The 24470-nt window shown below is 53.3% G+C and overlaps 1 pseudogene; it reads right to left on the reverse strand.

Annotated features, from left to right (window-relative positions):
• Window positions 1–24470, reverse strand: part of LOC130159871 (hydrocephalus-inducing protein homolog) — a 98428-nt pseudogene that overhangs the window by 37355 nt on the left and 36603 nt on the right.

Genomic DNA, 24470 nt, shown 5'->3' on the forward strand with positions numbered 1-24470 from the left:
AGTTCTACAGAATGGTTTGAGGCAACTTCACCAGACCGTGGTGCCTAGACAACAACAGTATTTTTCCCTCTAAAGTAGAAGCCCTCTGGGACCCAGCGCTGGGAGATGATGCGATTAGCAAGTCCTGCTGCGGCGAAGCGTGAAGCAGCACAGCCAGGGACTCTTTCCAGTGGGGGAAAGTCAAAACGAACAACAATGAGCATCACATGAAAAGGAAGGGAGTGAGTAACCCGAGGTGTCAACAGAAAGCTGATCTCTATGACACGACATCTTCCTGGCACTGAAGGAAAGGGGGTTGGTCCTGGGAAAGAAGGGCAAGATGATGAGATGTTTGGCATCAGCCCAGGCTTGAGGTAACCCTTTCTCAGAATCAGGACCTTCTGGGCAGCCTCCAGCACTTTCAGAGCAAGGCTGTGAACGCAGGGATGAAGGCAAGGAGCAGAGAGCGGCTCCTCCACCTGCAGAAGGGACCAGCCCCAAAGCAGAGGGGCCAGAGGGCTGCGGAAGTGCCTCCACCAGCACGCTGGAGCAGAGATGAGGAGCCTCCTGACATAAGCAGGTCAGCCTGGGGCTGGAGGGGCTGACAGCAAGGTGTTAACCCCCCTGTGTCCATCTCACCCAACCTGACCACCCGTCAGATGAGACAAAATGGATACAGGTATTAACAGGGGGGATTCAATGGCAGCACAGGCACACTGACAGCAGGGAGAGAAGAGTCCTTCCTGCTAGGGCCAGGACAGCCTTGTGCCACCCACCATCCGAACCGCTGAGACATTAGGAAAAAAATCATCTCAGCCTGTCTCTTGGTTTCTGAGCCTCCTAAGGACACAGCTTCACACCACTTCCCACACCCACCTCCCAAAATAGAGGAGCTAGAAATCACACCGCTTCTGCAAACTGCGCGTGAAGATTCAGGCAGGATGACGTGACCTTGCCAGCTCAGGCTGTGTGAGAGCCACCACCAGCAGGACAGACACCCCAGAACGGTGATCTGAAGACCCGAGGTCCCTGCAGGTCCTGCCAGCACCAAGGACACGTGCCAGGAGCCACCACCCCTTTGCATTAAATGCAGGAGTTTTAACAGCGCTGAGGCTGCTGCCCTGGTGCGTGGCACCCACACGCCCGGCATCCTTGCCCAGGCCCCCAGGGACCACACGCTGGTGCATCCCTTCGGCACAGCCAAAGCACCGGGGGAAAACAAGCCCCCCAACAAAGCCCGAGCTCTGTCACAGGGCAAAGCACCAGAGACCACGCGCCCCTGAGGCATCTAAACAGGCTTACGGACCCCGACGATGCACTTTGATTTGTCCTGCAGGCCAACAGACGCAGATTAAAAAGGGACTTTGGAACAAGCAAGACAGCTCAAGGGTGTTTGCAACTGAAAACAAAACAATGTGATACAGAAGTAAACTCAAAACCTGCCCAGTGCACCCTGTGGGAACACGCGGCTTGAGCTGGGCCACATGGCCAGCAGCTGGGGAAGGTGGTGGTGATGGTCTGCCCTCGCCAAGAGCAAAAACTAGAAACTGCATTTTGTCCCAATGCCCTGATGACTATTTCTTTGCTAGGATAAATTCCTCTGCTGAGCTAACATTTGTGCATTTACTGAGCCACCCGTTGACATATAGACCAGGCAGCGCGGAGACAGAGAAGCAACATCATTACAGTGAGATCCGACAGCTCCAACTGTCACTGTGCGCGCCCTGGAAATGACTAACCGCACAGCAATGGCTGGACTGTGTTGCTGATACGATTGCTCAAAGTAGCAGCAGTGACTAAAGAGTAAGGAGGAAAAAATGGGTTGAACAATTAGAAGAAACAAAAAAACCAAACCCACTTTAAGCACAAATAGTCTTGTCCAGGCAGAGAAACAACATTTTTCTCTCCTGGCCAAAATAAATGTGTGTGTCTGATTGATGCTGGGAGTCTCTGGCGATCAGCTCCAGCAAGGTTAGAAGTGTGGACGCTTCAATTCTATCGATCTCGCCTTCACAAGACCCGATGTTTGATTCCCTCGATGTCAGACCAAGTTAGTTTGATCTGATAATTTAGAATAGCAACAGTGCTTAATGTAGACCAGAAATAATATCTGACATGCTGCCCTTCTGCTGGGCTCTTAATGAGCCATCTGAGGTGTTAATAGCCTGGAGACCATCTTCATTTCCAGCCCTGACATGGAGAATCACATGGTGTCTGCCGAGGGACCCAGAGCGAGCACATTACTGCTGAATTAACATGCAGAGCAGAAAAGGGAGCTGTCCTAACGTCCACAGCACTAACGAGCCAGCAAAGGGGCTATGCCAAACCCTCTGGAGCAGGGGCTGCTATCCTGCCAGATGCTCAGCTATCCTGCCAGATGCTCAGGACCCTCAGCTGCTACCAACTCAGAGCTGGGTAACTCAGCGTCTGCCGGAAGAACCTGCAGGCTCAGGTCCAGCAAAGCTAGTTTAAGTGGAGATGGGGGAATTAAAAGCTGAAAACTGATTCAGCAGTCACATTTCCAAAACCCTAAAAAAAAAAAAACAAACCAAAAACCAAACCAAACAGGCAACTGGCCAATAAGTGGCCCCAGAGGAAATTAATTCCACACAGGCTTTGCTCCAATGTGTGTGTTTCTCTGTTATCATAAAATATATGCATTGTTCTACCATCAACATTAGATTTTTCCCTTAGCTTGTAATTAAACCCTAATCTAATTTACCAGGAGATGACAGGGGCTTCCGAGCAAAGCTTACAGCCCTGTTACTCTTTCCCTGTCCACCTCCTTGCACCTGCTTTTGCAGACTTTCCCCTGCATTTTAGGGTCTGTTCTTGAAGGTGCCGCGCATGAAGGGCCACACCAGACTGGCCGTTCCCTGGTAAGACCCCGCTGTGAACGGGCTACCCCAGTGTCCACAGCTTCTCCCCCAAGCCCTCCTCACCGCCATAGCTAATGCCAGTGCCCAGTCTCCTCTAAGCCAAATTCCAACTCCCTAAACAAAACTGATCTCTGTTATTTGCAATAGCAGCACTTCAACGCGCAGTGGTTAACTTTGCTTGGTTTCCCAGGGCATTATGGAAAAACCAGTTGCTACTGCCATTAAAACCGCCCAGACTAGACTTCTGTACTACGCAGAGAGGCCACAGCGGGAGGAACTGCTAGAAATGTGTTTATAGACGTGCTGCAGCACCACTGCAAGAGTGCTCTTGGGCTTGGAAACCACTGACCAGGGCTGGATGCCCTGCCTCCCAGGGATGCTCAGACAAGCGCTCCCACTGACACCTGCAGCTGGACCTACAGCCCCAGCAGAACCTGCCGTTTTGGTGAAAAATGCTGAATCAACTGCACATCGCATTCACAAAACAGCTAACAGACAAAAACTCCCTTCTCCAGGGTGGTGTTTGCCTCAGGCCACCAGGGTCTGCGAGCACAGCTCTCCACAGCAGCTTTCCTTCCCGGGGAACCAGTACGGGGGCTACAGCAAAGCAGCAGCAAGGGACCGGGGCAGCAGCAGGTCCTTCTGGTGGCAGCGCCTATGTAGGCTCTTAGGATGAAATGACAACGTACAGGGTTGGCAGGGATGGAAAACCGGTGATGTTACCGTCCATGTGCCTAAGCGTGGCTTTGTAGCTCCAGAGGCACAGCAGGACTCCAGGGTATGGGCTAAGCAAAAAGCGTTAGTAGTGTCATACAGCCCCAGCTTGGCTGGAGAACATGGTCTCCCCTGCAGCGTCCAACCGGCAGAGATCACCTTTTCCCTGAGCATCTAGCCTGACCACGGCTGGCAGGTGTTATTCCCACCAGGGAGAGTTGAAAGCTGCTTGCCAGATCCCAGGCAAACAGCCTGGGTCTTTGCCAGGTACAGACAGGACACTAGGAAGAGGAGCTTCAAGGAGAGGGCAACGGTGCACATACCTCAGCTGGCTCGCGTGGCCGCCCGTCAGGAATGACCAGTGGTACCGGACGAGAAGCGGGCTGCAGTTGGTCATCTCAATGTAACGCTCCACCTCAGTGTCATTCAAGATGCACCCAAAGTCCACGGCCATGGTCTGGAACTGGAGATTTGGGAAGAAGACTTCTCCCCGAACAGTGACCTGCTCCTCGTGAGGATGCTCGAGCAGCTGTATCTTCAGAGCCTTCTCTGCCACCCAGCTATTCAGATGCTCCTCGTGAGCAGGGTTAAATCCGATGAAGAAATTACGTTCCTCCCCTACCTCCAGCTTCATTGGCTGCAAGGAGATTAAAAAGATCAAACACCAGCGTAATGAAGTCCAAGGCTGGGTAGCATGGAACACGTCAATGTCTTAAAGCATGACCTCAGCGTGGGCTTCTCAGCCCACCCTGCACGTTCTTTACAGCGAGTGCCTGACTGCAAGCACCACGCTCTCGTCAGACTATTGCAGGCTCACGTTTCTGCGCTTTGCATCGATACCAGGGGGAAATAAATATTGTCCTACTGAATTCTGGACCCACAGAGGCTCTGTGCTAAACACACAGCCGAACCAGCACTCCGGCAAGCCAGGGCTGCTGCCCTGACTCCAGAGAAACTCCTTTATCCTCACAGCACAAGTGCACCGGCACGGCAGCCTCAGCCTCGCAGGGGCCAGTCACCGGCGCGGCACAGGAACGGTGCCCGCACCTCCACCAGCGCGTGTCCAGCAGAGCCCATGTCCAGCGCCTTCCACCACCGACAGGGCAGGTGCCAGGCGACAGTGGGAGGAGCATCCTCAGCCTTCCCGAAGGCAGAGCTGCCCTCACAGAGAGCAAGCTGCTCTTGAGGTTGGCTGAGGACGGCTGCTGCAAGTCCCAGGAGATACCTCTACTCCATGGCTTGCCCAGCCCTAGGTGCCTGCTCCCTTCTCCTCATGGCTTTGAGCCACGAAGTATCTTCCCAACTCGGGTATTTTTGTTTCTTCCAGCAGCTCGCTTCAGATCTGATTGAGTTGGGGCCAGGCTACTGCTGACTCTACAGGAGACCCTGCCAGAGGACCTCCCAACAGGAACGCACCGCCACATCCCTCCTCCTCAAAGCCCACCACGGGAAGGTCCTGCTCACCTGGACATCTGCAGGGAGGGGCTGCCGGGCCGCATCACAGACTCGGAAGGGTTGGTCTAAGGCCAGGACGACGCCCAGCGGCAGGGAGGACATGTTTTTTAAAGAAAGAGGCTTATGCTGTAGGCTGAGGACGTCACTGGGTAGCTACAGAAAGAGGAGACAAGAAAAAAACAACCTGAAGTGGCCACGCACCTCCCTTCCCTTCCGACGCATTTCAGAGTTTTCAACCCCAAAATTGCACACATCTCTTATTCACTGTCTGTATTAGTTTCTACCCTTCTACAAGGTTTTTCTTTCAGAACGTCAGGTGCTTTTCACGTTTAGAAACCACAGCATCCCCCAGGGGGCCGGGAAACAGTCTCACATACAGACGAGGGAACAGCACCTCGAGAGGAGGCAGCTGCTTGACCAAGGTCAAAAGCAGAAAGTGAACCCAGAGCGCTTGTCTCCAGTTTACCCTCTCTTGGGCAGAATGGCACAAGACGATTTTCACCCCCAGTCATTTCGTACAGCCTTAGTGGCTCCAGGAGCCTCATAAAAGCAGGGATGGCTAGTCAGAAGAGAAAAGCAAGCAGGATTTGGCCTGGAGGAGAGAGCCTGCAGTAGCCTAAGGTTAGCTTGGAACATTTACACGCACAAACAGCCAGCTAGAAACCTCAACGGTCTGGTTGCAACGTGTGTCCTGCTGTCCCTGCTCCAGTGACAAAGTGTCTGTAGCCTCACAGTCAAGCTCAGCCTAAGCTATTTCTTCCTGCTTATGCATCGCTCTGGCCTTCCTGCAGGGTTCACATCAACCAGGCAGTGGTTGGGAAACTAGTTCTGGATGTATCGATATCCAACAGCTGCAGTGTCATAGCACTCGATAAACCAGAGCACGGGGCATCAAGCAGAACACAGGCAGACATCAGGAACAGCTGAAAAGCTTCTCATTAAGTGTGAACCGCCCGCTCACAGGATTTTGTGCTTCTCTGGAAGCCTGGGAACCAGAGGAGAGGCCTGAAAATACAGAAACTAAATAATGGACAATCTTCTCTGTTTCAGACACCGCATTGGAGAGGGAAAGATGATGGAGGAGTCAGGACCCAGAGACTAAAGGGCTCCTGTTTTGCATCGGTGTTGTCATCACTGCAGCTGAGGGATGACTGCAGGTCCTTTGAAGGAGGTGAGGCTGAGGGAAACGCAAAGAGCATCCATGCCAAGAGCAGGGAAGGCAGAGAGAGACAAAAGATGACAGTTTTCCTTCACCAGCCTGAGGAATTGGCAGGAAGCTCCATTTTTCTCAGCTTCCCTGCAGGATCGGTGTTCAGACATCCCCATGCCTTGGAGGAGCCTCAAAAACCTCCCTTCATCCTGACTACACAAATGCGTGTCTCTCTACAAGTGGCTACGATCCCCCCTCAGCGCAGCAGCTGCAATCTCAGCTTTACTTTGCTGAAGTCAGAAAACCATCTCATCACTAAGAATACCCTCACTTACTTCACAAAGCACCTCAGGAAGGGTGAGGAGGGGTTTAGCGTCGCTCAGCTGCAGCAATCGGCTCTTCCCCCAGCAGCCCCAGCGCACAAGGCAGCTGTGCAACGGCCACGCTGCGCTCGCGGGTCCCACTGCCTCACCTGTGCCCTTGGCGCAGCAGCTCGATCCTGCCTCCACCTCGAGAAGGGCAGAGCTGTGACTGTCCCCGACCCCAGGGCAGCAAAATCACCATCTCTGTGGTAGAACCATCTCGTGGTAACGGCCAAAGCTTGCTCTGGCTCGAATCGATAGCCGAAGCCCCGTGGACTTGGGGAAGCGGTTTAACCATCCCCGTCCCCCCGTGTTTAACGGGCACGCACACCCCGCAGGCTTTCGGCCATCAGCCACGCTCTTCAATGCCAGGATGCAATCCTGAGACTTACCTTCTCCACCCGGAATGCGATTTCTCTGGTAGACACTTGCAGAACGGGATCAACGAACTCACACGTGACGTCCATCTGCATTATCTGTGCCTTCCCCGCCTTGCTCCCCACCACGGCGTGACACAGCAGCCGCTCCTTCACCACCTGCATGCAAGAGTCACGCGTCACCCAAGCAGGTGCTGGCAGGGCATCCACAAAACACGCTGCAGTTGCTAGCCACCCAACCACGGACCCTATTCCTGCCGCAACTTACAGCCACTGCTCTCCTCAATAGCCCCCTCCTCTTGTTATGCTGCATCCTATTTATGAGGGCACTCAGCTAGGCGAGCGATCAAGCCTTCTGCAAGCTGCCACTGAGGCAACCCTTGCAAGCACCTTTCAGATCATTAGGAACAGCAGGAGCTTCATGAAGATTCATTCCACATTTGCTTAAACACCTGGGCCCAGCGGTCCCAGAGCCAAGGAATGTACACCAGGGTTAGCTGGCAGCTCCTCTGCAGAGTTGGATTTCCCCTGGCCTGGAAAGAAGGGCCCGGGGGGGGAGAACACCCCGTGACCCTGCTGAGCTGCCACCCAAGGGTGCTGCCAGACCCGGCTGCCCTTGGGACACCAAGGCTGGCTGAGAGTCTGGGGTGAGCTGGTATGGAAATACCGACAACAAGTCAAGCTGTCAATTATAACGGTCCCTGGGAACACTTTCCCACGTGGATGAACGTCACTCTGACCATCAGGGCTGGCACACACTGTTTTTTCTCCTCCAGGACTCAGCGCTAGACAAGCCTCTGCCCATGTTTGTCTACAGAGGAAAAATGATGCTGCTCTCAGACTCTCCCTCTCTTCACAGGTTTGGTGCTTGGGTTTTTTTAACTCACTCTTTTCACCAGATCTATGACCTCACATGTTTTCATTTATTTACAGCCTCTGCTCCTAGCCTAAGCGTAACTTATTTTCTCCGCCCTTCCTTTCTGCCTCAGCACACGACACCCTGTAACCTGCCCTCTGCTTCTGAAGCAGCAACATTCCCTTCAGCCCGCATTTTGGTACCAGCGAGCTGGGTTTATGGTGGCTATGGAAACACTGATGGCGGCCAGCAAGGAAAGCAGCCGGTGCTGCCATGGCAACTTGTGGCATTAAAACAGTTTCTGGAAAGCGCTTGCTCCTCTTCCCAAGGCAAATGTCAAGGGGTCGGAAGAAGCCCCAGCGGAGGTGACCTGGTGGGGAGGGCGCAGCCCTCGTGGGGCACCTCACCTGGGGAGTGCTGGAGGAGCCTTCCAGCACCATCTCCACAGTCTTGCCCGGCATCAGCTCTGTCCTCAGCGGTTGAAGCTTAAACACAGGGCAGGCAGGTTTGGGGCTCTGGGAGGAATCTGTGCCCTTGGTGTTACTGATGGCACGGAGACGGTCACGATGGCTGAACGTGGGGAAGCCTTCTGTTGACCAATACAGCTGGTGGGTGCGTCGTCCTCTGTTTGTCATCTTGAAACGGTAACAGCAGCGATCAAAGCTAGAAGACAAGCAGAGATGGAAAACGTTATGGGAGCTGCTATTTCCCAGCGGTCACCCAGCTTCAGCACCCCGATGGCGTTATCTGACCACACGCCCAGCAACAAAACCACCTCTGAAAAGGCTGACCTAGCTCAAAGCTTCAGCCAAAGCCAGACCTCGGCTGGCCCGAAGTTCAGCATCCAGCAGCTGGTCAGTTTGTGTACAGCAAGGAAAAGCTTCGCAAAGATCCATCACCTCAGGTACTCGCGAGCAGAGCATCACCCTTTGGTGCTCAGCACTCAGAGGGTTTTCCCAAGGTGCGTCCTGCAGGTCTCCCTGCACCAGGCACGAAGCTGGTCTGCCCTGGCTGCAGGTGGGTGGACGAACAGCTCTGCTGCCATTTCACCTGCCCCTGGGGAGCTGCTGCCTCAGGTGGCTTCCTCTGAAGATGCTACTGGGGAGCTGGCAGGGTGCAGAGACTCATCTGGAGATCTGGGCACCAGTTATCCCACCGTCGGGGCCCATCTTACCCCCCTCACTCCCCCATCTCTTAGGGAGCATCCAACTCTCCCTGCCCCCAACGCATCAGCTGAACAGGGCAGATGGTTTTGTGTCTTCGGAAGGTAAACGCACTGTGAGAACGCAGGATCAGCATAAGCTTCGCCCAAGACAAACACAGCAACAAGACCCGGTCTACCAGCTGAGGGAATGGAGTGACAACAAGAGATTGACCTCTACAGCTAGATATAAACCAAAACGAATATTCCATGGAAATTGGTTCCATTATGTAAAGAAACACTAACTGCAGGCCAGCGTGGAATAATTATTCTACCCTCTATAAATCTGAGCACCACCAGGAACAGAATTGTTCCTACAACAGTTATTGGGTTTTTGAAAGGTACAGAACACGTGGCTTGCAAAATGCACGTCTGCCACAAGCAGCTAAACACCAACACAGAAGTGACAGATTAGAACAAACGAGTCTTTGAAACACACTTTACAAATGATGTGTACAAGGCTTAGTATGAACCGGTTTTCTGTTGTGGACAGCGGCAGATGAAGGCTAGGGGAAGCTCTGGGTAGATGCCTGATTTGTGGCTCTGGGAAAGCCCACCTCATCTGGGATGTCACCTGGGTCCCCCCAGCTCACCTGGTGGCAGCTCTGCACCCGCTGCCAACGGCGGCTCCCAACTAGCTTGCAGGCAAAGACACGAAGGGGGGCAGAGGACGACGACAGCAATCCCACCCACACTCTCCCCTCCGCTGTGCAGCCCATCTGTGGCTGCACAGAGCACAGGGCACGCTGGCCAAGTGCCAATCTCCCTGTAATGTCCCTGCTTACCTGGGGGGCTTGTGGGTGCACATTTAACACACCCCAACACCCCACCCCACCCCACTAATCTAGCCTAAATGCTTAAGGCAGCATCAACCTCCTCTTTCTAGCCCAAAATTTAGGTATCAGAGCACTGTGGAGCCTCTTTGCAGCCAGCAAAAGGAACAGGCACTTGGAGAAGAGTATTATTCTCGTCCCAAGAGGACTCCGACAGCAACAGCGCTTTGAAAAGGCTTATTTTCTCTCCCATTTATAAGAATGTAGCCAGTTTCAGACACACGCACTAGGATCCGCGAATGCCCCCTCCCGAGCTAAGCTCTTTCAGGTAGCACACGCAAATTATCCCACCCAACCTCAGCCAACCTCTCCTCCTCTCCCGCTCAGAGCTGCTCCTGCAGGCACCCTCGCTCGCTTCTGCCTCGGGCTGCCGCCGCCGCAGTGCTGGCAGACCGCAAGGAAAGCGGGCGGGGGAAACGAGGGAAGAGCAAGCGCCTCTAAAGAGCGGCCCAGCCGGGGAACCGGGGAAGACGAGCAAACTGATGGATGATACAGGGCAAAGAAACTCGGCAGCTCCTGCAGGACTCCCAGGCACAAGGGAAATAAACCAGCACCATTAATTCAGTCGAGGAGTTGCTAACAAGCTACCACCAAGGTTTTCCACTCTTGCGAGAGAATAGTCCATAGCGACTGGAAAGGTAAGCAACGTTATTGCAAACAGAAATATGTTTATACTTGTAATGTAGCATTTTCCAGCAGGAGGCTTCTGGGACCTGCTGTTTTCCTCCAGCTCATTCTTTGATAAAGTATGGAAATAAACATATTCCAACTAAAGACAAGTCAGGGACAACCTAGCAACTGGTTTCCATTTTGGTAGCTTCTGAGGGTATCTAACGACTTTGAAATGGCCATAGAACATTCCTAAAGGAGTTCCTGTGGCTTCGGTGAAGCAGAGCCAGGACCTCGAGCACTGAAGAACAACTAGCCTGAAGGACTACAGCAAAACTCCTTGCCGAGCCCACGTGGGAAGTGGGAGCTGAGAGATCCCTACCTGAAGCGGAGGCCCAAGTTGAGCTCCGGAGCAATGGGTTTGTCGGTGACAATCGTTGTGCCCGTGCCGACAGCCTGGACGGGGATGACGTAGGTGTGGCTGTTCTCTATGGACACCTTCACCTCATCCTCAAATCTCTCGATGTCGTCCAAGTTTGCTATGATGGCCACAGACACCTCGCTCTCGGGGGGGATCACTCCTTTACTGGGTTCAATCCTCCAGCGCGAGCGTTTGCCAGCCTGTAAGATGAGCCAAACAGTAACTTAGGATGGAAACCATGGACCCTGGTCTCCTGCGGGATGCAGAAAAGGATTAAAGACATGAGGGTAAAAACCATGAAGGCTTCGTTTCCCCAACTCTGAGCTACAGTGCCTGGAAACAGCACCCGTGCAGGAGCTCATACAACCTCTGTTTTACCCTCCCTTAACAGACTCACTTTGTTAACCCAGCTTTGTCTGACCCAAGGGATGCTCACCCTCAGGAGAATGCTACTGTCCCTCCAGCCTCCCTCTTGGAGGGCACACCCAGGGAAGCCACTTGATATCTCCTGGCTTCCCGACAACGGTGGCCAGCTCTGCCATAAAGGCTCCAGGCCAGAGGAAGCCAGGACTGCTCCAGTCCCCCCGCAGCAGCCACACGGCTGGGGGATACTGCTGAGACCCCAAAGAATAACTTTGCAAAAGCGGTTGATGAAACCCCAAAGTCTTCTTTCCCAAGAGTCAGGCTTCTCAACAGCCCCTCAAGGGCTGCAGCCCTCTGTTCCCACGGATCATCACCTGCAGTGAGGTGCCCCAAGGCCCTCTGCTTTGGCAAAGTCAGCTCTAAGTGTTTATAGCAGGGCAGCGAAACAAGAAGCAGAAAGAAAACCACAAGACATGTGCCCTGTGGGCATGGCCTGGGCTTCCCAAGCACTCTTTTCCTCTGGGTCCTCACGGGCCTCCCTCTACGGATGGGGCAACAGAGGCGCTGGACCCCTCCAGCCCACCTAAAGCCACATTCACAAGGAGCAAGCTCGCAGAAAAGAAATGCACGCAGTGCTCCCGGGCCAGCAGGAAATGCACTGGGATGCAGACACGTGGCTTTCAAGTGTCCGTCACAGCATCAGTGCTACATGCATCACAGTTCAGCGCTGTGTTTGGGATGACAGGCACCACTCATCCAAAACTCTACAGTATTGTCCAGGAGAGGGTTACTTTCCTTTTCTTTTTTTTTTTTTTTTCCTTTAAATAGAAAACAACGGTGTGCTCAGAGGCCTGACATGATAAAAGCAAGTGCTCGATCCAGGTGAAGTTAGCTCGAGTTTCTGTCCGGCGGGCTGGCAGCTCTGAGCTCTAACAGGACACCAGCCAGCCCAAGGGAGAAGAGCAGCAGAAAACCAAGCAGCACTTTGAAGTCACAGAAACATTTAAAATAACACCCCAAAATGACCTCTGCTGACAAGGTGAAGGCTAGCTGGAGGCCAGGGAAGCGATAACTTGCTGAGCATTCAGGGTCCCAGCAGCAAGCGTAGGTGCTCCCGCTACGCTAACTCCTTAGGCTGGCTGTGCCCTCCACGTAGAGCAGGTCAGGGCTGCATGCCTGCATCCCATAACGGAGCGTGCCAAAGGCATCAAAACGATTCCAGGCACCAGCAACATTTATACACTCAGCTCCATTTAATTTGTCCTCTAGGGCTTCAAAAAAAGAGTCTTGAAAAAAATTTTTAAAAAAGCAAGACGAGACTGGGATGGAGGCAGGTGGCTGCCACAGGGTAAACACTGGGGCCTCACTGACCACGAAGGATTCCCACCAACCCTCCCCTGTGGTCCCTGCAGCTGGTCGCCGGCCTCGGAGGCATCAGCTGCGCTGCCGCCAGCCAAGGGCTACCCAGCCAGCTCATTCACACCGAGCCAGTGGGCGTTAGGTTTTCACTGACGTTAATGTACAACTTCTCCTCCGATTCACGCTGACACCGAGCAGCTTGCTTGAAAAGGAGACCCGATAGCTCTGCTCCAGAGGTGAATCTGCAAGTCTGCTATCTGACAAAGCTCATTTATCACAGCTTGGCAACAAGCCGTGCAGTAAGTTGTACCCAAGGAACTATTACTGAGGAACAATGACAGGCTGTCTCGATGGAGCCAGACTCGCAGTGTCCCAGGGTGACCCAGCGCAGACCCACCGTGCCCTGCCAGGCCAACAGCCCACTCCGGAGGAGCACGATTTGCATCGCATCCTCATCCTTTCCGTTAGCATCTGGTGTGGGTCCCAGGGGCAGCACAGTGCACCGCTGAACAGGAGACCTGCCAGGACCAAAAGGCTCTGCCGGACCAGCTCCGCTCAGGTTTTTAGGTCAGCTTCTGCCTACACCGGTCCAGGTTGTGTCCCAGAGACAAGAAATCCCTTGGGAACACGCTAAAAGCATCCATCCCCCTGCTCTGAAGGCCAAAATCTAACTTCTGACAAGATCCCTGCTCCTTGCTTAGGCGTGAATGCTCCAGAACACGATGCAATAGCTGCACGTGCTGGGCAGACAAAGACAGCAGCTATTTCTGTCCCTGCAGGAGCCTGCACCACTGGACGCCAGAGTCAGAGTGCCAGGCAAGGGCTGGCATCAACCGCTTCGAGAAGCTCAGCGCTGAGATCGTTAGCTTCTCCTGGGACAGATTTCATTGGGAATAAGAGCTGCCAACGTTTGCTTCTAGCAGGCATCAGCGCGCATCAGAGATGGACGGCTGGATGGCTGCCCCAAGGGATGGCCGAGGACCCACCACGCTGCCCTCTGCAAGTTACTTTGAGCCCGTTAATTGAAGCCATCTGGTCATTCCAGCCTTGCACGAGTGGAAGAAGCAGCAGAACTCAACACGAAAAATGCAGCTGTACTTTACCAAGCCATAGCTCTGGCGAGAGAGCGCTCACACCTCGTCAGGCGGATCCACCGCCCCCAGTGGGGGTCACGCACGAAGGGGAAATAACCCCCCACCACATCAGCTGCGCACGGAGCCTTGTCCCAGGGGCTTTAGCTGTCCTAAGGGGCGGGAGCCTGTGCTCTTCACAGCAGAGTGACTCCTCACCCGCACAAACTGCCAGTGGCAGAAAGAGCCCAGAAGCACCCTAAGGCCCACAGGGTGGGGATCAGAGCACAAGGCTGGCCGGATGCTCCCACCAGCCACCAGCCTCCTCCTGGCACCTCGGCACCAGCATCTCCTCGGCAAAAGCAGGGGGACCGCTTTGGTTGAGCCTCTGCCCCAGAGCACCAGCAAGGAGAAGTTTTGTGAAATCGAGGCAGAGCTTCTAAAGCCAGTGGAAAAAAAAAAAGAAAAGAAAAAAGAATTAAAGTGTGGCACTCACTGCCACCGACAACGGAGCCCAATTTGTCACACTTGCTTCAGCTAACAGCAGCTGCTGAGTGAGCCAGCAAAGCTTGTCTCCATTTGTGTCCCCTGGCCATTGCTCAGCCCTCCAGGTCCCATCTGCCCTCCCCGCTGGGCTGGGGAGACCAGTGCCACCACTCTGCACATCGGGGCTCTCCAGCCAGGACACGGACACGGCTTGGCCAGCTGCTGCCAAGCACAGGATTGAACAACCAAAATCCTCCGGCTTTTCCCTTGGGAAGAGAGCTCAGCTGAGTCACTCTGGCCTGTAGCAGCGTAACTGCCTTGAAGACTTCTACCCTTCTTGAACCCTGTTGGCCAGCGGGTGCAGCACAATGCAACAAGTTCCCTTCTCCTAGATGAGCAGAGTAACAATTTCTTCCATTACTGAAACACAGCAATTTTGAAAGACCATGAACCCATAGAAGATAGCGGATGCCATAAAATCCAAACTCTTCCCTGAGGCCAGGTTTCAGGCACCTTTTCCAAGGTCTCCTCCAAACCTTTGCTCCCCCTTTTAAGGCCCACGTGCCCCGGACCTAAGCCTGAGTGACACTGGGAGGGAAACAGCCTTCTACCTTCCTCAGCTTTTGGTACAACCCCTCACCAGCATGAGACTGGACGCTCCTGGCCACGAGCCCTGTTCACAACTGATGCTGTGTGTTTCCAGGCCCTGTCAGCTACAACAAAGGGCTCCGGCAAAACCAAACTGGGTGGAAATGCACAAACTGGTACCGCTGTGTATAAGCAAAACACAGCCTTTAAAGCCAAACCAAGGGTTTCACTCTAAAGGTGAGCTTTTGGAGCACCATGAGGCTCTGGTGGGACAGCTCAGGAAAGAGTTAAGCCTATCCATCTTCAAAACTTCTGCTCACCTTGGAAGAGGCCACATATGCAGGGCTAGTGCTGCCCGTACCCTGGAAAGTTAATTTAATCCTAATTTCTAAACAGCACTGCAGATATCATGAGAAGGGCGCAGCACTGTCTGCCTCTGTCTCACTATGAGCAAACACTGACAGGCTGGCCAATTATTCAGCTGCTTTGGGGGCGGGGGGAGTGATTTACAGTAGATTTGAAAACCATCCTCTTGCTGATTGAAGTCTGCTCCGACTTCAGCGAGAGTAGCTGGGGAGAACTGCAGACAATGCTGATGTGCTCTTCAAAGCCTTCACTGCCCGCAACCTGCACGGTTTGCTCAGAGAGCAACAGAATCGCCCGTCAGCCAGACCCAGAAACAGAGTCACTAAAGCAGCATCAGCACTGTTTGGAAGTTTACCTCCGTGTTTTGCGGTCTTTCCATATGGCCATTTCATTAATAAAAGCAATGTCATCAAAAGCTTGAGGGAATAAGCAATGAAATTAGTAAATGAAACAAATCCTGCACTACAGGGGAGCAGAGAGTATGGGAACTGCATGTTCTGCCCTTGCTTACACCGCACCTGACCAAGAGCCTTTATACGCTGCCTGAAAAATCCATGGAGTTATCCACAGCGAATCCCAGTGACAAGATAACCAGGTACAGCTTTTTTTTTTTTTTTTAAAAAAAAAAAAAACCAACCAACCAACGAAATCTTGGTCTATGCTGCAAGGTCAGCTCCAGTTGAATGTGGCAGCAGCTCATCCCCGGGAACGCAGACGGGGATCTGCACTGAGCCACCAGGCACCCTCCTGAAGACAACCCAGCTGGCTGTACAAGCACTGCTGGAAACCAGGCAGCAGCGAGCTTCACCTGGAGCACAGGGCTCTGGATCCGGGAGCTCAGGGCTCAGGCTGAAGGAGACAGGACCCCGCATTACGACTGTCATGAGAAGAGGAAACCCCAAGGAAGATTTTCTGTCTCCTCCTCGTTACAAGGCACTGGGAAACCATTTGCCACCCTGCGGTAGCACATAACAGACCCAGCACGGGGGTTATGCAGGCAGAAGAAAGCTGCCACTGATTGAGAAAAATTACACCCTAGGCCTGTCTTTTCTTTCCTGATCACAGAGACGCGATACGCAGCTGCCTTCTGTGATGCCAAGAGATGTCAACCTTAGCAGTCACACAAAAGATCCCTGAGAAGACAGCACGACAAAGAACAAGTAGGAAATGATCTAAGAACGATGCTTTTTCCTTTCTGCAGGGAGAGCAAACACTTCCATCAATCCATAACAAGCCTTTGGCACTTGTCAATATGGCAAAAATCAGGCACTTAGGGAGGCAGGAAAAGAAGATGACAGCGGAGCAAGGAGGAGAAACAGCCACTTTTATCAGCAGGTTACATCAGCCCCCAGCTAAGCTGCAACAGCTCCTTCATGTTGATCCATTGCTCCAGTCTTTTTTTACCCAAGGCAGACACAAATCCCCCCCTCGCTGGATCCAGAGGATTCCCTAGCAGGCTGGGCTGCCTGGCAGCTGGGAAAGCAATCTGACAGGGAAAAGCACACCCGACAGACACAGGATTCACTGGGTGAGCACAGGATGACACACTGGTCCCAAGGGTCGCAGATCTGCAGACACCCTGGCAAGCAGGGATAAGCCAACCGAGGACGCAGGTATGCAGTCCCTACAACCCTCTTCCCACCCAAAAAGCCCCATCTCAACACACAGATTTGGCGGGGTTTTATTTATTTTCTTCTGGTGGCAGAGATGCTCCCTGCTGCTCCCTGCAACTGAGAACAGAACAGACACAACTCACCCAGCAGAGAGGAGAGGGGTACAGGGAAGCTGGTGCCTGAGGGGAACTGCAAGTAATTCCTGAAGTCACTGTCCCAAAGTGAAGTTCACCACAAATCATCCTGGCTTGCTCAGGTAATGATCTTGTCTCCCCCAAAGCGAGCAGCAAGCTTGCCTTAAGAGGAAGAGCAATTTTCACTCGACGGTTAAGAGTACCATCGGGGTGGCAGCACGGCCATCTGCATTACAGCATCTTCCTTTTCTGTTTCAAACAAGACACCAGCCTTTCGTTTGCCCTGTTGCTGCCCCTCAAATTAACCTCATTCAGTTTGTCAAGCTGCCGGTCAGTGCGCATAACATTCCCGATGCAACGCTCCTGCGAAAATTTCAGTCAATAACTCGCTCTTTCAAGTGGAGACCATGATCTCTGAGCCTCACAGCCACCGTTTGCAGATTGGCCAACAAATGGGAGACAGGGAAATCACGGCTCACCCCCCTGCAGCAACCTCCAAGCAGGAATCAAAGCAGTGGCTTTGGCGCTTTACAGGACACAAGGCTTGGGTTCAGGGACACGGGGGAATGAAGGACGCCCGTGTCACCCATCAGCTGGGCTAAGGCACAGCCCAGCCTGCTCCGCTCTCAGGTGGACACGTGCGCGTCACCCTGACGCCCGACTGCATCCCAGGCTTTATCTCCACAATTATTCAGTCCCCTCTGCTTCCCGTCAAGGAGCTGCCAGGCAGCGTAAGGCAGCCAAGGGCAAAACTTCAACTGGGGCAGCAAAAGAGCAGCAGAGCAGGCAGCTGCTGAGGGCCAGGGCGCAGCTCGGGCACATCTCGCCCACGCCCGCGCTGCTCCCATCAGGCAGCCTCAGCAGCACCGTGCCCGGAGTCTGTCTGAAGAGCCTTTGGTGAAGCGGCTGATGGAGCAGGTTCCCAGGACCTGCCTCCTGGCACGTCTCCATGAGAGCAGCAGCTGCCCTGAAAAGCAGAGATGCTCACCATGGGGGAACTCGGCCCCGTGGAGTCAGCAGGGGGGATCATCACACACACAGAGTCACAGAGCGGCTGGGGCTGGCGAGACCTCTGGAGATCATCTGGTCCAAGCCACTGCTCAAGCAGAGCCCGTCTTTATTGCAGGCAAAGAAACCGTCCCCGAGCCGCCTCGTATTACTGCTCTAGTGACTGATCAGCCCCAGGACTGGCAGAGATGGCGGTGAAGCACGACAGGCTTTATTGCCCAGTCCCATGGGTTAGGGCCCTGAGGCAACGGAGGGGCAGATGTACCCTGCAAGCCCCCCGGCTACACCGCGAGCTGCCCGGGGAGGAGGGAGGCATTGCACCGGGGCAGCAGGACCCGAACAGCTCTGCGGGTCACTGCCTGCGACAGGCATGCAAACCCATCATTTCAACACCAGTACCAGCCATCCCTGGTGGCTTGCTCTCGCCACAGATGGAAAGTGGGTTTTCATGGTGGATTCAGAGAAAGCTGCCCTGGGAATCCCTCCCCCACTTGGAGGTTACCTTTGTCCCCCAAACAGCTGGAAAAGCAGCAAGGAGGAAATTCGTCCCCCTCCTCCTTGGCCCAGGAGGCTGAGCCTGGCCTCTCGCACGCTGCCTGATGCTTTACCCGCAGACCCAACCAAGCCCACAGAGCCAGGCCTGGGTGAACCAGCTCCACAAATCCAGCCCACCTAGCGTGGAGCAGAACAAACCTCCCCCCAACCCTGTTTTTAAGCCCCTCACAGATCCCACCTCCAGTGAGCGGCACATCCCACCCAGCCTCCGCACGGAGCCCTCCCTGGCTGCACCAGCCCTGCCCCCCCCCGACAGGGCAGCAACCCAACCGCCTCCTGCCACCTGCCACGCAGCTTGTCAGCTGCGGCCTCCATCAGTTCAACGGCCTTTCCCTGCGGCTGGCCCCTGGAGATGCTCTGCAACGCGACGGAGCCCACAGACCCTGTAGCTACACAACCCTTACCGTTACATGTTTGTGCAACACCACAGCTGGTTGGGCCCCCAGCAGGTGTGAAACTCACCTCACCACAAGCAGGCTGAGGACAAACTTCACACCCCAGACTGTCACAAACAGCAGTCTGACACAAAGCAAACGCAGACCTAATGGGGAAAGTGTCGGGAAATCCATGCCCTTCCAGGAGCAAAGGGCCACAGGGGCCTCTTGATCTCAGAGTTCCAAAGACACGACTCTCCGTTAAATACCCTCCAGAAAACAAAGGGAAAACTTGTAAAGATGATCCAGACTCCTTTCTGCACAAGCGTCTATGCAAGCTGTCTACTTTACTGAGGGGTGCCCCAGCTAAAACTGCCCCCAGAGCCAGGCTTCTCTCGCTGCGTTGGGACGGAATGCCTTGCTTTCTCTCCGAGACAGCAATATGGAAACGGTGCATGTAAAAATCAAGCCACAGGCTGCTACAGACCAGTCAATTTTCATTGGGAAACAGCCCCACAGATACTTACCATCTCTACACAGAAGGATGCAGGGATGACAGCCTGATTGGAGAGGTGGAGACTTTTGGACGCATCTTGTAGAACTTGAATACTGCCAAAATTTATCTCCCTCGGATGCACATAGACAACCGGTTCTTCTCCAATGCTCACTAAAGACACATTCTGCTCCAGGAAGCAGGCAGGAAAGAAAAAAGAAAAGCAGGGGAAGTTAAAAAATATGAGACAGCTCTAAGGTTCCTCCTCGACGGGGCGATAAGTACGGCTGTTGGAAGTTTTCAGTGTTGCAAGGCTGAAACAGAAGGCCTGGGGCAAGTGCAGGCTCGGGAGCGATCCCATCTGAAAGCCACAAGCTCCCGTTCTCAGGGGACAGAGAAACCCTGGGTCCCACGCTCTCCTTTCCAGACCTCGTCCACAGTTAGCTCTCCTTTCTCTGCCTTGTGCCTGCTCCCGCTCCTTCTGCGGCTCAGCCGAGCCCCAAACCTCCCTGACCACTGCTGCTGCACAGTGACACTTGGACGGTTACTTCTTTGACATTCCCAAAAATGCACCTCTGAAAACCAGCACAAGCCAGAAGCGAAGCAGGCTCTTCAGAGCAGAGATCGTGCAAGTTACTTGCCTCTGATGTGTGCCTAGGTGCATTGCCGGTATGACATGAATAACAGGCATTAAATTATTCATTACATCGTTCAAGCGGTGTTTTTCCTCTTGACAGTCAGACCCAAAAAGCTTTCTCCTTGCAGAACTGGCACAGACTACTGGAGGAGGAACACGGATCCCTTTGCTAAACCACCTTCCCACATCATTAAAAACAAGGAGAATTTGTCCAGTCTTGCTGTGGATTTTACTGGTTCCAAACACCTCAACACTTCAACAGGATCTGAATGCATAAAACTCCCAATGCTGACCAGATGCTGTATGATTCACTGGAGGGCACAGAGTACGATTTAACCGAAAAAGAAACCAGCCTCCACCGTGTACAACCTTAAATGATGTCTGGCTCAAGGAAGTGGTATTGACAGCTGTCAGAATCACCAGCCCAACTCAGCCAGAAGCAGCAGCATCCAGAAATGCTCATCCCTTGACAGGCCACTGATGCATGCAACTAAGCACCAAAAAAAATCACCTACCAAGGCTGGGGCCTCAAAAATAAGGAACTGAAGCCATGCACGACGATGCATGTCTGGGCGATGCTGCCCAAAGCTCCCGGGAAGGAGGAGCTGCAGGGAAGAGCAGCGCCTCGCCAGCCAGCTCAGCTTCCCGGTGACAGCGGGACAGCAGCAGCAAAGGCAGGGCAGAGCTCTTTGGGAATGAGCAGAACAACATCTGGAGGATGCCCAGGCAAGCTGGCTTCTGTCAGCCTGTGTACTAACACGACGCATCCTCACCACCAAGGAGAGGGCTTCAAAAACCCCAACCCCTTCGTCTACAGGGTTCTTAAAAGGGACAAGAAAAATGCCATGCAACAGCGTTACAGGCAACATGGCACAGGGAAAGGCAGCAAGAAGAGATGGCAGCTCTGCCATCAGCAATATTGCCACAGCTACAGAAACAGCCACCAGCCACCGCCCCACCCCACCCCACCCCCCAGCACCTCTGGCTTTGTCAACAGGTAGGTCATGTCACATTTGATCACTTAGGAACGAAGAGCATCTGACCCTGGCGGACAGCTGTGCTCGAGTGCCCGCTTATTCTGACAGCGGTCAGCTGCCAAACCCCCTGCCCGCGGCACACGAGGCTGCCTTGCCACCAGTAACGCCAGGGCTGGGATTTACCAGCTCCTTCATGCAGATGACACACATCAGACTGAAGCTGGCACGCGGTCACCTGCAAACAAAATACCCGACAACAGAGCTGTGGAGGGACTCTGCACAACCTGGATGAAAGATCTGTACCACGTTCCGCCTGAAATGGCGGTAAAGACCAGGCATCGACACTGGGCACCCCAGCCGAAGGCAAGAACGAGCTTTGAAGTTCTATTGGAACACGCTGCAGCGATTCCCAAGGTCAGACTTGCAGCCGTACGGGTAGGATCTGCCACCAGCGCAGGACATGTAACAAGACAGCCAGCTCTTCTGCCAGCCCAGAAAGCTTTGGGTGCGTCAGCTACCAGGGAACTACTGGAACTGCACTGCAACCAGAAGACAGACCTATAGAAAACGCAATGCATCTAGTCCTTTCTTTAGGGACAGCTATGATTCTCCAGCTGAAATGCTCGCCCTTTGGGCAAAACATCGACATGTTCACGGCCAAATAGAAAAGATTAAGGTAAGGTCAACTTTCAATTTATAAATTGTTAGCCCAAGGGTAAAAGCTTTTCAAGGGACCTGCAGCTCAAAAACCAGGTGACATTTAAACAACTGGCTATTCCAGTGGGGAGAAACCCTCCTCTTCCAGGGAAGCATGCCTTCTATCTGCGAGCAACTGTTTTGTCAAACGTGAGACTTCCCTGCAAAGCCTGCATTGCCTGGCCTTGCTGTTGACTGGTTTACATGCACATCCCCAGCAGCCGGGGTTGAGATGATCAGTGGCATCCAGGGGATTTGGCATCATCGTTTCAATTCATTTTATAAAAAGTTTATAGCCCTGCATTTGCTTTCAAAATGCCAGCCTTCCTTTCCGTTACAGAAAGCTTCAGGTTCTCAGGAATCCTCTGATATCCCCTTCTGTGCTCAGAGAGAGGACAAGACATTTTAAAACAGCTGCTTCAAAAGTTAATCTCCTTTTAAATTAAAAAGGTTCTAAAATTAAATTATTAACTAAATTTGTTCTCTGTTTCAGCCAGTGGAAGCCAGGACACCACATACAACATTCTCTTGCCTACACTTTGTTGTTGCTGCTGTACATGCCTGAATGCCAATGTCTTGTAGGAGGCTTTAGTCAAGGAATGCTTTGCCTCACCCCTTTCCAAGCTTGGTAGGGAAAAAAAAAACCAAACACACAACAGTCTGTGCTCCAGATGCAAGCAGCGTGGAGTCTCATGCATCTTTGGATGGGGCTTTTGGCAAAGAGATATGATGGATATTTCTCAGGTGGGATGGACCTGACTTTCATGAAAGCTTAAATCCAGCTTTACAGAAATCATCATTTCAGCACGGCCTCCTACACCGCCCTTGCTTTAGCGGCATGCAGCAATGTCCCTGTGTGCTCCTGAACAAAAGTTCTAATGAAGCAGCAGTTGCTGCTCATCTAATGATGCAGGAGCGCGAGAGACCCAGGAATTGTTCTGGGTTTCAGGCTGGGCTTGTTATCCCGCTTCACACGCCCATAATTAAACACCATCTCAGACGCCTACGAGGACACCACCCTTCTCTAGGCATTAGCTGTTACTTATGCCATGAACCCCTTCTTTCCTTGTCCACACCAGCCACATATTATGACCTTCTCCTTTTCCCTGGCAGAACCCCAGCACACTTTATGCCCCACCAAGATGAGTCACACAAAGGCACGCATCTCGCCTAGCACTCACCAGCGGGGATCTTTCATTCCCAAACACTGAGACACTAGCAATAGTGTCCTGCCTTCCCATCGCCTGGGCTTCCAGCGTAAACGGGATCTCCACCGAGCTGTGAGGCTGGATAATCCCACACGGCACAGGGCTGGAGTACCACACAGCAGCATCCTCCTTGTGCTCCTATAAGGGACAGAATCAAAGAAGACAATTGTCAGAATTTGACAGAACCTCAGAATCTGAGGAAACTTCAAGCTCCTTAACATCTACTACAATGGAAATTCACCCGCATTTTTAAAAATCCCTAGGAGAAAGCAGAGAAGCGCAACACAAGGTGCAAGATTTATATGGGGCTAAGTAGCATCCTCACAGGGTCCAAAAGCTGCTGCACCCACAAACACCCACTCCAGTGCTGGCGGCCTCCTTGCAGCTGCTTTTCACAACCCTCAAAGTTCTCCTGCATGAAAGCACCCCAAAGACTAGAACCAAAACTGCTTCCTAAGGAGTTCAAACCGCTCCTGAAGTTCATATTCAGGTAGCTTCCCGTTCTCTGCAAAACTTTAGGTTTGAACACTAAACAGCAAGGTCTTCCCCAAACCCCCTTTTTTCCTAATAAACCCCTCGATAATGACGTTGGAGGGCAGGAGGCGAACGCAATGCCAAACCTGAGGAAGGACTCCATAGCAGCCTGGAAGATCACTGTCATTCACAAGGGTCAGTGTCCGCTCGTAAGGGAATTTCAGAAAGCACCGTCCGAATCTCAGAACAGGGCTGAGCACGTGCAGCGGAGGAACCACACATCTGGGTGAAGAGATGACCAAAAGGAATTAGAGACACAGAGAATGTAGAAGTTGTTCACTCCCCAAACAGCATGAAATAGACACAAGGCATTTGTCTCTGCCAGATAGACGTTTCCTACCTCTACAGCAATCACTCACCTCTAACTTCTTTTTTATCAACAGACTCTTGTAAAGGAGGGGCAGCCCCAGACTCCCGTGGCAGAGGCTGCCCAGTGCCCTGCCCCAGTGCTCTCTCATCAAGCTTTGCCCCTCCTTTGCCCCAGGAGGCCGGCAAGGACCCTCCCACAGTCCCAGCAAGGCACGAGCTCTGCGGGAGCCTTCCCGCTGAGGACCAGCGCTCCCCAAAGCTCAAGAAAAACAAGACTCCAGCATCTCAGTAAAAGCAACTCCCTCCTCTCCCGTACCGCTCTCGCCCTGCCTGAAACCTCAGCCGCTTGCCCCCGCGATGGAGGGCACCAGCACCGCCTGCCTCTCGCAGTGGGTGACCAGCCTCTCCCAGCTCCTGCAGCTGCCTGGGTCCTCCACACACCAGCCCACACACTGACTTTTCCCATTCCCACTCGTTTTACAAAATTGCAGCCCAGGCACCGCCTGGCTGACTGCCTGGGAGAGGGAACAGCACCAGCGAACTGTGTCCCTCTCGTCATTAAACTGGCACCCGCTGCGGCGCAACGCCATTGAGCGTGGCTGCAGCAAGAGCAGCTTTTGGCTTAAGTCTGGGAACGTTCATGCTCAAGAGAACCAGAGAGAGCTGAGCTCACCTGCCACACCAAGGACGAGTTTCCCCTTTAGTTTCCCCCCACCAGTCCTGCCGTAAGCCCCTTTCCCATTTGCACACGCCTTCATTAACTGAGCCAGACCCCAGCTTTCAGCAGGCTGCTCGCCGCCTTCCAAACAAATGCTGCATTTTGGGCCAACCCAACACAAGCCCACCGCTTGCAGGGAGAAGCAG

This window comes from Falco biarmicus, chromosome 16, assembly GCF_023638135.1.
Source record: "Falco biarmicus isolate bFalBia1 chromosome 16, bFalBia1.pri, whole genome shotgun sequence".
NCBI lineage: Eukaryota > Metazoa > Chordata > Aves > Falconiformes > Falconidae > Falco > Falco biarmicus.